Source organism: Chroicocephalus ridibundus, chromosome 4, assembly GCF_963924245.1.
Source record: "Chroicocephalus ridibundus chromosome 4, bChrRid1.1, whole genome shotgun sequence".
In the NCBI taxonomy this organism is placed as follows: Eukaryota; Metazoa; Chordata; class Aves; order Charadriiformes; family Laridae; genus Chroicocephalus; species Chroicocephalus ridibundus.
The window spans coordinates 35349877-35366522 of record NC_086287.1 but is presented as its reverse complement, the minus strand read 5'-3'; the positions used below and the strand labels follow the sequence as shown (position 1 = coordinate 35366522).

Here is a 16646-nt window from a genome sequence, read left to right as displayed (position 1 = left end):
AGGTGGCCAAATTTAATTTATAACAGTTCAAATCTACTACATAAAAATGAAGAAAACAGTAACTTCTACCACTGAGCTCATAAGCCAATAATAGAGGGAAAAAAATATAAACCAAATATAATACTGGTACAGCAGCATAAGCACCTCAACATGAATGCCTCAATATGTGGACAAATGCCATTCCTTCTAGTAGCAGCACGTGAATATGCAGACAATACTTAGGGTAAGTAGAGAATCGATCAGTGACACTTCTAATGAGGAATGAAATCCTTTGATATTTTCATTAAAGCAATTTTTTACTCACAACATGCAAATTTGCTATACTTTTTTTATACATCAGTTTTGCCTTAACTTTCCAAAGGCCATTTTCCTATGTACACAGTAAAAAAGGTAGCACTGTTCCTCTTTTGTTTGTGAGCCAGCATTACTAATAACCAAAGGTAAAGTATGATTTCAGAATAAAATCAATCCACTGCATTGGCAAACTTTTTTTTTTTAATATAACCTTACATATCCCCCAAAAGACAGGTCTGAAATGTATAATTCCTTGCTTACTTGAATATTCAGGGCCCAAGTTAACTGTAGTTCTTCACAGTTTGACCTAAATGATGCATTTTTTCTCCCCTCTATTTGTATAACCTTCTCCCCGCTCATGCATACGAGTTCTTCATGACCAACTACAAAAGGTGTACACAAATTAAGAAATTGCTTCTGAAATGGATGTTTTTCAATTTTAAATTCAGAACCATTCTGTACTTGTAATTGCATCTAATTTCCTCAAAGATAGGTAAAAAGTCTTTCAAAACTAGCAGGACAGAAGGGAGAAGGAAAGAGGAAGGCATAAGAAATGTAGTATCACAATTCAAAAAAGTATCACAGCTCAATTTAGGACATAAGTGGGGATTGGCTTACTTTTTTTAAAATCAACTCTGTTTAGCACTTGCATAGAAAATAATGTTCACAGACCACTGAACAAATATACACAGAAGTACAAGCAAGAAAATTAGAGCTTAAGATGCCCACCACTTTCAATGGGGTAAAGCTCTCAACATTGACTAGCAGCTTTATTCTAGCAAGTAAAATGTTGGTTGTTGCATTATACTATGGAATGATGACGAAAAAAGAACAGGTAAAAGAACGGGTAATAGAGAGTATTATTTTGGTAAGATTTCTAGGAAAACTTATGAATTAAGAAACAGACTCCACTTTCAATTACAATATTTAAAGGTAGTTCTTCCCCACATCAATACAAAAAAATATATATTTTTAATGGATTTATGAGCTTTAGGCCTACGTGTTTTAAAATATCTTCTAGCTATCATTAAAAAAGCTTTTAAATTCAGCAAGATTAAGTGACAGTCACAAAACAACTTCACCGCCTTAGTAATTACTTATCCTGATTGTTGATTAAAAACTAAAAATTAACATAAAGTGTTAAAAACTCATCTGCTGCAAATATACATAGTAACTGGAAAGTTTTTGGTTCTTCAAAAAGGGAAAAGCCACTCCCTCTAACTCTTTTTTATTCAGTCTGAGAAACAAATTCGCAGGACAATATTTATCAAACAAATTCTGTAAAGTTTAATTTAGAAAAATATACCTATAACGATACCATTTCGTGTTGTAAATTTTCATCCAATGTCATATCAACACATATAGGCGGTGTGTACATAAAACATACACATCACATTCCTACATAAAGTTAATTCCAAAACCTCTTCTCACCTCCTGAACAGTAACTGGGGAGGTAAATGACAGATTTTTGTTTGGCATTTCTAGAAGAGACAGAATACAGGAATACTACAGGGTTCCTACGTGCTTAGTCAAGACACTATAATCTTCCTTAGGAAATAGGCAGGAATCAGATTGTTGGCAAGAAATCTAAAACATACTCCATCTCACTTTGCACATATTATGAGGCAACTTCAAACTGTAAAATACTTTCAACTGTGAAAATGGTCTTAGCACCTCTTCTTACACAAATTTGTAAGAACTTAGAACTGCCAAACTTTCTGTTATGGACTAAAGTATCCAGACTTAATGCCTCTTCAGTTACAAATAGAGTGGAACTGTGCAACAGAATCTGAAAACAGATTTCATTATAAATTTTATAATAAAATTCCTCTGTTACAAAGGCAGAAATTGTTGTTACTATTTAGACATGACTTTTGCTTCTCCTATCCAATTACACATAGAAATTTGCAGACTATTAAAAACTATTACAGTCACTCCTAATATTTAAGATAACCAAATCAAAGCTTTACAAAAAGAGTTACTGACCTCTACAAAAAAAGCACTGTTACCAAAAGCTACTTTAAAAACAAAAATGTCTTTTATTAAAAAAAAAATAATCTCATATCTAACATACTAAAGCAGTCTAAAAACTAAAACTTTCCCTAGTTCTCAGGTTTAACGAAACAATATTCACCCCAGGACCAGACCAATCAGAAAAAAACACTCTATATTCCATTTCTCCCTTTCACAAAAATCTCTGAGGTTACACAGAATTTCTTGAGACTCAAATGGCAGAATTTTGTAACTTCTCCCAAATCTTTAGCCAAGCAGTTTAGAGAGCAAACAGCTGAACATTGCTTGGATGAAGTATTTGAAATTGCTTTCTCTTTCCAGTTCCATTTTCTTTTCCCCTTTGTAGAAATCATCATCAGTCTGTAATTCAGGCAGACTGTGAATTTCAGAGTGGGTCACACTGAAAATATAACCACTGTGAACAAGAAAGAAAAGGCAAAGGATACTGAAATCACAAGAAAGTAGTAACAGAACTCTAGAACATAAAAAGAAAGAGATGTATCTAACATAGCACCACCTCGCATATATGTAGGCACATATATCTCTGAAATGACCTGATTATTACATTTGCACAGATGTGCAACAGCCATCCCAATATGAGTTCTGTCCCTTTTTATAAAATCTACTGTGAATAGTGCTTGAAGCCCAATTTTAAAATTCACTGAGACTGAGCTAGAGAAGCAGCTATTTCATCCCATGAAATATTTTCAAACGGGGCAGAATTTTCTGAGTTGAAAAAACGCTGCTTTGATTTCCTGCCTGCCTTTGCAAAACCACTGCAAGAAATCTAAAAACCCCCTGTCCATGTTGCCAAAGCAGCAGCAATAGTACATACCATAGAAGCAATCGTGGAGAGGTAACAGAGAAGCTACAATCAATGACGGTAAAAGAGCTGAACGAGGCAAGGCTCTTGGAACACCCCGCCAAGAAACCATTCCTCTCCTCCTCACCAATCTGTTCACACACAGCTGCCTTAGCACCTAGTTACAAGATTATATGTCCTTTTCCACAGTCTTTCCAAATACAACACAGATACAATTAACAACAGGAAATTAAAAATCTGAAGGCTTTCAGATACTTGACTTCGACATTTCATTCTTTCAGTTTAGGCTTAGGGAAGGCAGACAACGGCCTGCATTTTTCATTATTATGATTAAAACCCAAACAAACAAACAAACCAACCACACATAGAAGGGAATCCAGCCTGAAAATGGCTGAGAAGCATACAAAACATGAATGAAAATATAACCACAAACCTCATGCAAATTAGCAGAAAGTACAGTTGGTTTAAAGGTAATAGTGATCTGTCTAGAATTCCATGTTTAATTACAACATAGTTTTCATTACCAACCAAACTAATTTTCAACTTACACATTATGAATTTATGAACTCGATCAGACATTCATGTGACACTACGCTTGGAGTCACTTGACTCTTAAATTAGAACTTGTCAAAGCTAAAAAGTTAGCTTAATACTAGGGTTTTTTTTGTGAAAGGAATCATGCAAACTTTCAGGAATAAAGGCTACTGAGTGAACAGCAAATCCCAGTGCTAATGAAACCATACAATTTCAGAAGCTCCTATGTGTCTTAAAAAGCACTTCCATAGACTGGGGTTATGAATTATAGCTACCTGCAGTAAGATGGAATTGGACTTAATGATCCAAGAGTATGATTGTACGAGTATGATGTCCCATTAATAGTTCTGTCAAAAAAGGATAGCAGTTCTTTTCAATAACTCAATTACATTTATCTTATGAAGGAAAAAGAAATGGCCCCTTTAACTTTGCTATAAAAGTTTTACCAGCTTGTTTGAATAATCTCATACAAATAGGCATTAAGTTCATACGGCACATTTTCCTTTGTTGTCCTCATCCTATTTCATTTAGGACATCTCTTCAGTGAGTAAAGATGCTTCAGAGTTTTTCCCTTGCATTTCTCTTGTGGAGGAGCTTCGAACTGGCAGCATCATCTCAATTTAGGGGCAGGTGGAAGGCTTTGAAAGAGCTATAGTTATGAGGGGTTTATGGTTTTGTCTGGAAGGACAGCAGAGAACTGGATTCCCTAATCCATGAGGTCCTCTAAACACCTACTTTCTAACAATTCACTTGAATTAGCTTCCCAGAAGACCTTGCAAGTGCCTTCTACCCCAAGACGACCTATGTAAAGGAACACAGATGAGGACCTAACCAGCATCCAGAGCTGTAAATTCAATTAATTTCTTTAACTCTTAGCAGTGTCTGCCAGTATACTAAGACAAAATTGAGTGAAGTTTTGCCGGTTTTTTCCTCCACCTACATTTTTAGAACGGCAAAATGCTTACACAAGACAAAAAGGTTAATAATGCCTGTAGCGGGCTCAGCCTGGCTACCAGCTAAGCCCATAAAGCTGCTTACTCCCTACCCTTTCTTTCCCCAACAGGATGGGGGTAGAAAATAGGAAGAGCAAAAAGCAAAAAAATCATGGGTAAAGATAAAAATAATTTAATATGTGAATGAAAAGAAGACAGAAAAAAACCAAAACCAACATACCACAAAATAAGTGATCCAAAGGCAATCTCTCACAACCTCCCACAAGTAGGCCACTGCCCAGCTATTCTCTGAGGAAAATGCTACCTAAAACCCCCTCACCTCCATTTTGTTACTAGGACAATGTTATATGGCGTGAAATAGCCTTAGTCAGTTCAGGTCATCTGCTTGGTTGTGGTCCCCTCTCAACTTCTTGTGCACGCCCAATCTACCTCCTGAGGGGATGGGCAGAGTGAAAAACAGAGAAGGCCCTGCCGCTGTGCAAACAGTGCTCAGCAACAGTTAAAACACGAATGTGTTGTCAACATCAACACTTTTTTGGTCACGTATCTAAAACATAGCACCATACAAGCTGCTATGAAAAGAAATTTAACTCCATCCCAGCCATATCCAGTTGTACTCAGAATTCTTGCTTTCCTCCTGTGGCCTTTCTGTCATGTGCAATCAGTGACTTTTTTCTAGCCGCACAGTGTGGAAAGGCCAGGAGAGAGGATTTTAACTGCCGTTAACAATTCTCTAGTGCTTAGGGTTGACAATTTTTTTTTTTGCCTTAACTTAAAAAGTGAGGGAAGTTCTGCATTGAGAAAAACAGGCTATATGGAAAAATACACACCTTCCTTCTTTCCTCACTATAGACATTTTATTACAGCAAATATTCTGACCGTCTCTCAATACTAGCTATGATTACTTCGGAAAGTCTTAGAATTTTGAAGTAGTTAGAAACACCTAAAACGTTATGGGGACACACTACTCAAAGATCCTATTAAAAATACAGCAGCTTATAACTACGTTTTAAGTTACCAGAAGCAGGGTTTTTCAAAGAAAAATGTCACGAGAGGGAGTCAGAATAACAGAATTAACAGCTTTCAGCTGTAAAATTACTAATTCCAGTAATACAGTACATTACACATGCCATTTGAGATATATGCCAACTTAAACTACCACATATGGCATATCTATCTAATTATCACAGTTTGTGTTTTCATATGCAGAGCTGTTCTAGTTTTTAAACAACGTGTCAAAATGCACCATTTTATCTGAAAACAGAAAATGCTATCTTTTATAATAGTAGTAGGTCAATACTGTATCTTTAACATGCTGTAAACTACATGTAAAAAAATTACATTAGAACAAGTCTCTCCCGTGTTTTAGTAATGTTTTTAGCTTTCTTATTAGTAAAATGTTAAGGTGCAAAATTAATTTTAATAGTAAGACTAAGTTTCTCAAAGATACTATTTTCAATTTTTATTCTTCCTTTCAAGTCTTTAGCTCACCTATTGACATATTAAGCCCTAACTGACAGTGGACAAATAAAACCATCAAGTTAGTCATTCTCAGTTTTGCATATGATTAAAAAATACTGTGAAATAGCACATGTGCAGACATCAGTTGCAGTGAAGACAGACCGCACTTGTGTTCCTTCTTCATGTGAAATTTGACCTCTCTCAGAACAATTGCTATTACAGAATCATACATTCCAACTGCAGTTCAATACAAATCATACCCTAAAATATTTGCTGTCAGATACCCCACCCCAGCTTGGTGTCACTTCAGCTGATCAGAGGGACATTTTTTTAATGTTTCTTTGTGTAAATAAGCAAAGAGCTCATACGTAATTACCATGAAACGCTACATAATCTTAATCTCTCCTTCTACAACTCAAACAGACCACGTATTTTTATACAGTAAAATCAAAATGTACATGAAAACAAATAGTTGACACTTTAGTAGCCAAATAATTATGTAGCAGCCTTTCCAAATACTTCTGGTTCTTGTTCAGGAGTACAAAATAAAGGTAAGGATACACCACTCAGTCATCAACTGCATTTTCCATTTTTTCCCTTGGTTCTCGCAAATTGCAGGTGCTATTTTTAACAACTTATTTCAAGAGAAAGCAGACAATATCAAGATATACTTGAACATACTGTCTTATTCTAAAAACATAGCTTACATTATAAATAAGAACATACAATAATTTAATTAACAAGTGCCTCCCTGGTTTTTTTCCCCTGTTTGTTTTTAAATGAGCATCAAATCCTTGAATCTGCAATTACCTTTACAGAAGGTTTCTATTAAGCTCAAATTTAAACACATGCAAAAATAATGTTTAATTTTTTGGTGAAATACTTTGAAAGGCATTAGAATTTGAACGCTAAACCAAAACATTTTTTTTATTTTCATTTTCAATAAATAAATTAGAGAAAGATTTTTAAAAGAATAAAGGCTTGCGTAAACAACTGGAATACCCAGAATATAGGAAAACCCAAAGCATTACAACTTTTTCCTTACTGAAAAGTAGAATAGTATATATATTTGGTTTGTTCCATATACTTCATCAGTCTCATCCCTGATAAAAAGTCCAAACAATACTTCTAAAAGATGAGTCAAAACATTTTATGTAATAATAAACAGAAACAGGACAATTTGACTTCATAATTACTATTTTAAGTCAAAGTGCCAATATATCCTTAGAATTTACTTTTAGAAATTTTACCTGTGCGTTTTAGCATTTCAGATTAGAACTTCAATTACAGAATCCTTCCCACTAATTGTTTAGATAACTTTTGATAATTCAGTCAATTCCATACTACTTCATAAATTGCTCATAAATTTACACCTTTCAAAACTAAAATAAAACAAGTATGTTGGAACAAAAGAAAAAAAAATTAATGTTTGTAACAAGAGCAATTGTTTGCAAATGGAAACAGGTTCTAGAAAATATTTAGTTTGAAGAGGATTTGTAACTGAATCTGGATTAGATCTAACTCTTCTCTTAAAATGGACCTTTTCGCAAGACTGGCATACATTAACATAAAGCCAGTATTTTTCTACAGGTAATTACTGAACAGATTTACCCATATATTAAAAAGCTAGTCTATACACAAAGATGTAGAATTATTCTTTTAATATCAGAAAATTCAGACGCATCTTTAAGGAAAGCCAAATAATAAGACAATAACAAAACAGCATTGATTATATAAACTGAGTTTTTTATCATTTGTCCTGCTTTTGGCATTAGTCAAGGGTTGCATTTCTGCATTAAAAATTGAAAGGAACTTTTAAAACAATATATTTTTTTCTTGCAAAGAGATGTTGAACTAAAAGAAAAGGCTATAAAACTCTTATCCCAAAAGAGGAGAACATGTATAATTGGCAAATTCATACTGATAACCTGTATTATATACCTATTTTTGATAAACAGCTGTTTATAACTGAAAAGGCAACCTACGTGATCCTCAAAGCATATGTGTTATTCCTGTATTCATCATTTACTTGACTATATTAAAATTGAATGTAGAAAGAAAGACACCTCCAAATACAGATTCAAACAGCTCTATGCAGATGAGAAAAGTTCAATTACAATTGTTTGCAAGGCTAGAAAATGGTGAGAACGCATCCCTCCTCAGAGGAAAAGGCAGCAGTAAAAGTTAACCACCACAGACAAGCACCATGAAAAAAAAACAAAAAACATTCCTTTGCTAGAAAAAGGAAAACTCATAGAAAGCAAACAGTCTTTCACCAAAAGACCTAAATTGAGATCATATACATTTAATTATTTTTTTAAAAAAATCACTACTACTTATCCATCCCTAAGTGAAAACACATCAATATGAGACTATATAAAATGGAAGCATATTACAGCTTGTATAAATTCAGTACTTACCTGAATTTAATGTTTGTATACAGAAACTGCTGGTAATTTTACTGCCTTTTTAGGAGTGTCTCCACTCACTTTCCAGGGGCAAACAGGAAAGAAATTCTCATTTTCAGCCCTTATGCTTAAGGGACAAGGAAGATAATTTGTATCCCTTTTTGCTGAAAGTAATAGAACATCAGCAGTAGAAAGACAGAACAACTGTATCTCACTGTACTAACCTGCACGTATAAAGAGTTTGGACAACTTTAAGAAACGCTCAACTTCAGTGGAACATTTGATCTTAAGTAACACAAAGAATGGGAAACAATTAATCAGGATTTGATTACTTCAGAAGTCTTCACCCTAATCTAAAAATGGGAAGTTTTACTTACCACAAAATCTAAATTCAGAGTGATAGTTATACTTTACTGGCAGAATTTCCATTCTGAACATCCAGTATAAAAGTGTAAGTAAAAAAGAAAATTAATGTTAAACTGCTTACAAAATAAAGTACAAGTTTCCCAGCACTTACAACACACTGAACTACTACTGAGATTCAGAATTTAAAGGTTTGTAGAGGGAAAACTTGAAGCTTTAAAAAATAACTTAAAGATTAAAAATTGAAATGAAATACTTGTTGAGACTGAATCACTGGCTTTTTCCCCAAATAAGCAGCATACACATAGTATTTTTTGAATGAAATGTATCTTTCTAACAATCTTAAGCATTTGTAAGATGTCCAGCAAGATTCCTCAAATTTGCCCATGGAAGGTGGCAAACGTAGAGGACATCCAACACCTTGAAGCGGATGACACAAGTAAGTTATTTCTACCCAGGAGAATCATCTATACAGAAATCCAGTAGGAAAACCGTCTTTTGCTTTTGAGCAAGGGAAAAAGAATTTGGGGAAGTGATAATCCCCTTAGAATCCAGCATTTAAATGCTACATGAAAACTGCTGCACTCTAAAGGAATTAACACAATGGAACCTGCTTAAAGCAGAGTGAAACTTTTAAAATTATTCAATAGGGAGAGATAAAGTCTACTCAGATGTGCTAAGGTACCTTGGTCTTTCCCTGTACATAGAGACTTATCTACGAGGATTCCAGAATGTTTATGGATCTGAATCCACACTACAGTTCACACATCTGTTTATAAACTGGGATCGCTTCACATAAAATATGCCATCATTCTCCCTTGATTTGCCAATAAACTGTATTGCAATTAAGTAGATAACTACTAACAGCACTTTCTCTTCTAAATTAGCATTGCAACGTTACACTTCTTTCTAGGCCTACTGAAGTAGGTCATACGACAAATATGAAATTTATATTAGTTCCTGAAATACTTTTAGTTTTAAGCACACTTGACTTGAATATCAGATAGCCATCATCAACTTAGATGCAACTCACAAGTAAGCATACTTTACAATACGTAAACCTCACCACACAAAAACAGTGCTATTAATATATACTAAATTGCACCAAAACCCCTGCAAGCTTTCTTAGTTTTGTCTTCATAGAATCTTTGACAGGGAAAAAGCATCCAAATTAAGACACCTTCATGCTTACAACTACCAAGAGCATTACGATCACCTATTCTGATCTCCTTTGCAATAACATTTCACAGAAAAAAATCCCTGCATTATATTAGGAGCTCATTTAACTATATGCATATTTTTAGGAAAAGGTCATTACATTTTAATTGCAGTTGAAATACCACAACCCTTAGTAAATTGTCACCATCACTTCTGAAAGTTTGTATTGGGAGAAACAAGGCACCCAAATCAGAACTGGCCATTCTAGTAAAAAGCCAAACCCTTAAAGATAAATAAATAATGAAAAAATCAATGATCTTCAGACAACCACTACAAAGCTGCCAAAATTTACAAGCAGACTTCTTTACAAAAGAAAACACACAAAAAGATTTTTGCACAAGGTGAAACTTAACGAGTTCCAGGACTAGACAATGCTGAAAGCATGGTAGTCATTTCCACACCACATTAATAAGTTATTCCATCCAAAAAGGGCAAGAAGTGAACAAACAATTAGTTTACTTTTCCTCATTCTGAGCATATGCATGTGTGTTGAAGGAGGCAAAAAATCAAGGTACTTATTTTACAATTATGGATGACTAAATTTTGTGCCCTTCTCATGTCTGTACCCTCCAAATCAGAAAGTGCTAAGCTAACAAAGTGTGAAGGACAGAACTGGAACTACTTCTGAACATCAAAATCCACATTCTTTCAAATAGTAAGTACTATACAAAAACACAAGCCATTGGAAAAGATCATACCAAAACAAGAGAATGATTACTAACCCAAAGAGTGCCATTTAAAAACTGAAATAAAAATTAACTAGGTATAACTCTATTATTTAATTCAAACACTGACCTTGTTACCACTCTCCACTCTACGTCTCTAAGACTAGAAGGTTATAAAAAATTTGCATAAACCGAGGAGGTTTTGTTTTTAAAAGGTACAGAAAACCTAAAGGAAGACAAATATAGCTGCCCATTTAATTGATTTTCTCATCAAGAACAAGCTCTGAGGCTAGCAATTACATGTGTATTTCTACATACACTTAAAAATACTTTTTTTAACAACCTGATTTAAAATCTGGCTACCTGAGGAACCATATGTTTCCTTCTAAATACTATTTATTCAGGGAAAGAACTCATGATGAATTCAAGTAAAATGAAGCACTACTGGCTACACAAGGTAACTTCCTTTTTATAGAGGCTCTTTCCTGTTCAATCCTACGAGTTTACCTGATCATTGCACAAAATTGTCCCACCTTTTTTTCTGGTTATTTTGGATCAATTCATCAGAGAAAAAGAGAATTTATTAATTTAATGCATCATGTTGGCACTTACTAGAACAGCTAGTCATAGATGTAGATCCATACAGAACTAGACAGCTTATAAAATCATAAAGTACGTATTTAATTATTGTTAGAAGCAGTGCAAATACTAGATGAGCACTTGGCATTACCAACCTAAACAAAACCACAAAAACTTATACCCCTGAAGAAAAAAAAAAAAAACTTTGTAAAGTTAAGACTTCCTGTTTATTTTTTTTTAATTATTTTTGAGTATTTCACTACACTAAAAATTGTATGCTGCTTGAGGGAGAGTAATCTCAGCAAAACCTGGCAGACTTTGGTGTGCTGTACTGCACACTAAAACACTCAGAAGTTAGGAGTTGTTATAACTATAAGGAGTTCCTGAGGAATCCAATTTTTACTTTAGATTGACAGAGTCGCCAAGTGTTCATCTAATACAGTAAGTAGAAGACATACAAAGAATGAAGTGTGCACACACATGCAAGACAGAAAACAAACCCCATACATGTTCTGTCTAACACTTCTCATTGCAACAAATCATTTTTACAAAGCTTTAAGGCATCCAGTAGCAGCATTTCATTGCAGACCTTTGAAAATCAGCACAGACAGAATGACGAAAGAGCCTCCCTTGTTCCACAGAAGTTTTCTTCAAATCCAGCCCAATAAACTGCTAAAAAGCCACCTATTTCCCTTTTTTTTTTTTTTGGTGTTCCTCAGGAAAACTGTTGGTAGGCTGCCAGATTACAATCAAACATAAATGTCCTATAACTCCAGCTCAATACTGCTGCCAAATTGGTATCTGCTGCAGCACCTGAATTGCTACTGCTGCAACTACTATACGCTATCCTACCTATGCTCAGATGTGTACAGATGGGGACAAAATGTAAACCTCAGCTAGATCAAACTCCAACTTGGCATATGGCCCAACTGGTCTTTCCTCCCCCTTCCCTCATAGTCATGATATTTCACCGCCCAACTCTTTGGGAATATACAATATAGTTTTAATTCCATAAGTACACTGGATGCTCAACGAAGCAAACTGAATGGACACATGCATTTCCTACTTTTCCAGTGCATGACTTCATATAAATATTTTTAATAATTTATGTTATAAAAAGAAAGAATCCACACTTGTATATTCAGTTAAATATTTGTAATTTTTCATGTACAGTTTGAAAATTAGAGTTTAGAACACACTAGGAAGATGACAGATTGCTGCTGCCTCTCATTATTTGGTTCTCTACAGAGAATTTTCTTCCCCATATTGCCAATGAAAAATCTAAAAAGAACTAAAGCCACCACTTGAAAATAAAATAAAATACATGTACATACAAATCTTCCAAGAGCTTTGGAGGTGTGCACTATGGTTCTTGATTCAAGCAAACAGGTGCCACTCTATGAAGTGGGGGAAAATAGTACAAATGTGTGAAGCTCTTTATGTGGGAAATTACAAGAGAGTTAAATGGCACTGAGCAAGGCACAAAAAGTGCTTTTAAAATAGAAACAAGGGAACATGCAGAGAACCTCAGTATCTAATTTAATTAATGATTGAGAATGCAAAGGCTCCAACTGGTGAAACATTAGCAGCAGCCATGAATTTCACTGTAGTTCTGTATAACAAGTAATCTTACCTGAGTGATTCTCAAAAAAATGTCAACACATCGATTGTATTTTTCATCTGATCCTGTCAATGCTGAGATGACAGGCCCTGCAGGATGCAGTGAGAGATCAATGATGAAAAACATACGTTTAGTCTTTTCACAATCAAAACCTACAAGACCAGGCAAATAAGAAATTTTGTCTGAGATTCATGCGTCTTTATATCCAAAAAATGATAATGTTACAAAATCACTTTCATATACATAAGTTGACAAGGGTATTTCTTCCTCATTTATGAGAGATCTGACTCCAGATCATTCACACCACCAACATATAACTTCAAATCTGGCCCCTAATATACTATTCTTTCAAGTGCTATCTCGTCAAATAGCTAGTTATTTACATCACCTGCTTCATACATCAACCTATGTTCTCTGGCCTTTCATGAAGGGACTTAATTTTGTCCATCAATTATACAGAACGCTTAAACCTTACACAAAATTTATTGCAATTCAGAAGTCAAGAAGAGCAATGCACAATAGTATTGCTCATAACTAGCTCAAGCAAAGAGTGATAAATTCATATTCAAAAGTTACAAAGGCATGTTGGCATTGTACAGTTGGGAGCTAACTTCCATAGACGTGTTTCCAAATACTGCCTTAAACTGACATTTCAATCAGACTAGTAAAGTACTTGCAAATGAATTTTAATGTTTGGCTATAATCAAGAACAGCATGTTTAATATTAAGTAAACCCCAATCAGATTCAACCATAATTAGTTATCAAATATGTTAAAGTGAAAACAAGTTAATATGGGAGGATGGGAATTTAGATAGTTGTCTTTTTATTACGTATTAAAATATTTTATGTCTATTAAATATAAGGGAAATTTAAAAGAGTATCCTAACAATCATTTCTCCATTTTTAAATTAAAATACAAGCAATGTAGTTAATCCTTATAATGCTATGAATAATCACAAATTGGGATGCAGATATCCCTGAAATCAAAACAAAAATAGGATGGAATAGAACCTTACGAGTTTGTAATGTAACATTTAAAAGCTCCCTGGTTTGATATTTCCTTTGGGGGATGGAGACAAAATGGCCCTTAATACCAGGGTGAACGTAAGGAACTTGATAGTTTCCTAAATCCATGTCATATCTTCAGTCAGGAAGAAGACAGTAGTACATCTACAGTAAATTAATAGTCTCACGCATGCACAGCACACTCATGTATTCCAACTGCCATATACCAAATTCCAATTTTACATGTTTCCATGTTACTAGAAATCCTTAAAGGAATCACAACTCTGAGCTAGCCAGCACGAGCACCAAGCATACCTCACTACAGAGCATACTACAGTCCACCAGAAATTCATACCAGACACAAACAATATAACTCTTTTCATTTACAGAAAATTGTATTTGCTGTCAGAATAAACACAAATATTTTTGCTAAGTCCATTATAACAGTGACATTTCAAAAACCTGTTTATCAGCTTCATTACTCCACAGATACATTTGATAAACAGGAAAAAATATATTACAGTTTTGGATTGAAGTACATTAAGAATTTTATGCTAGTGTCAGACAAAACCAATTAGAAAACCAAAAGGCCCACCTGGAAACATGACCATCGATAAGAGTCGAAAAAGCAGCCTTTCCATTTCTAGTATGTATTGCGTTTTATACCATGACACTGCAGCCTCTGAGGGTCAGATTAATTAAGATCAACAGCAGCTGCAGTGCAACGTGAGAAGCACACTGCCACAGTTCTCACCAGTCCAGCCCAATTACCTGCAGCGTTCCAATACCGGACAACTGACAACTACCATACTCCTCACCAAGTCATTAACTCCCACTGGCCTACCGATAAATGTTAAAAAGCAAACTAACCTCTTTTAAGATGGACTGCAAAGCTGACTGCACCTGCTGCAGGATGCAACGATGAGTCCCAGAGAGAGGTTTGCCAGCCAAATCTTTACAGATGTTGCTTAGCTTTATGCTAGAGCTGTGTCCAAAGATGGAAATGAGATAGCAATCAGGCACAAGCCCTCCTCCCAAATCCCTCCATGTTCCATTTCTGAAAGCCAGTCTGACAAATTCACTAAATCCAAGGTTTTCTCCCCCGGCCAAAAAGCTACTGATCACTGACGAAATAAATTCTGCGGTCAACTACTGAGGACAATTTCTAAATTATTGCAATTAATTAAAGAACAAACAAGATCAAAGAGCATTTGAAAAAGGTATTGCCTGTTAGAGGTTGCACCCATTAAGAAAAGTGAGATCATATTTCTTTTACTGCACAAGGGAGAAGAGGAAAACAACTAAGAGATTCAGACATTCCCTGTTTATATTTTTTAAATATTAGCTCCAAGACCTACGTGGTGACAAACATCCATTAAAACTTTGATCTGCAAAATACCACTGAAGTATTTTATGGAAGTTTTAAACTTTGTGAGAGAGAAAAATTTTAAATTTTCAGTGCATACCAACTTTGTCTATTTTTCCTAGGTTTTGGTTGTTAGGCTTATTTTGGTGGTTTTTTTGGTTTGTTTTTTTTTTGTTTGTTTGTTCGTGGGGTTGAGTGGTGGTTTTTTGGGGGTGTTTTTGTTTGTTTTTGGTTTTTTGGGGTTTGTTTTGGGGGTTTTTTTTATTATTTTTTTTTTACAGAATACATGTCCAGAAAATAGATATTCTTAATGAATAATTGCTTTACAGAAATCTCAACTTTATCAAAAAACAATACTGTTACTAGAAACACCTTCACCTACATAAGCTTTCTAATCTACTGAGAATCATTTGGTTTTCAATTATATTGAAAACTAGTCAAAAGAAATCACAAGAAAAAAGTAGAAAATTATTAAATATGGTATTTCCCTGTGGTAACAGCCATCCTCACTTTGTTCTTTATTTTGCCAACCAAGTGCACATATAGTTAGTCTGTATCATTTATTTAAGTTAGACTAACCATTCCAAACCTGTCACAAGTTGTTTTAAACCTTTCTTATACGAGACAAAGACACAGCACTTTCATGCAAACCAAAGCCATTTACTGCGTCAAAGTTTATTCAGTCATTAACATGAATAATAAGTCCCTACATGTAGAAGAAATCAGTGCAAAATTTCTACTTAAACTTCCACGCAAAATTTCTCCAAGCCAACCAAATGAGAAGCTGCTAAACAACAGTACACTGCGTGAGTTAGATGTGTAACAAACTCAAGATCATACCAAGTTATATATTCAGTTTCAGCTTCCTTTTAAATGTAAAATACTAAGTATCTGCTAGCTAACAAGCTAACTTTTTTTTTATTCTGTTCCAGTAACCAGGCAACAGACAACTGTCCAACTGAGAATTATCTCTCTGAACAGCTGGCAATCAACACTTGGGGTTTTTTGGTCGTTGTTTGTTTTTTGGTTTGTTTTTTTTTAAACTAGTAGAAAGATGAGTTATTCCAGTGATTACTTCACAAACCTACACAGCTCTAGATTACACCTCTGAAATCTCTACTCACTATTTAGTCATTTCCTGAGTCCCATTATCCCCAAAGTTACTCATGTGAGTAAATGTTTACGACAGAATCTGAAAATCTTAAGATATATACTTATGAAGTCTCTAATTAGCTAATGTTAACACTTTAGAAAAAATCAGAAGTATGAAGAATAAAAGTGAGGTGCATTTATCGACGTATGACAAACCACCTTCAAGAAACCATGACAACAGACAGCTAAT

The 16646-nt window shown here is 34.6% G+C and overlaps 1 protein-coding gene and 1 long non-coding RNA gene across 4 annotated transcripts in view; both read right to left on the bottom strand.

Annotated features, from left to right (window-relative positions):
* Window positions 1–15089, bottom strand: part of LOC134514761 (uncharacterized) — a 38265-nt gene extending 23176 nt beyond the window's left edge. Inside the window, exons 1-2 of the long non-coding RNA XR_010070802.1 lie at window positions 14809–15089; window positions 12945–13021 (exon numbers count right to left, since the gene is read on the bottom strand). This is a non-coding gene — a long non-coding RNA (uncharacterized LOC134514761). The remainder of the gene's footprint in view (window positions 1–12944; window positions 13022–14808) is intronic.
* NOVA1 (NOVA alternative splicing regulator 1) overlaps window positions 1–16646 on the bottom strand; it is a 158894-nt gene that overhangs the window by 135559 nt on the left and 6689 nt on the right. The gene's annotated exons all lie outside the window — the stretch shown is intronic.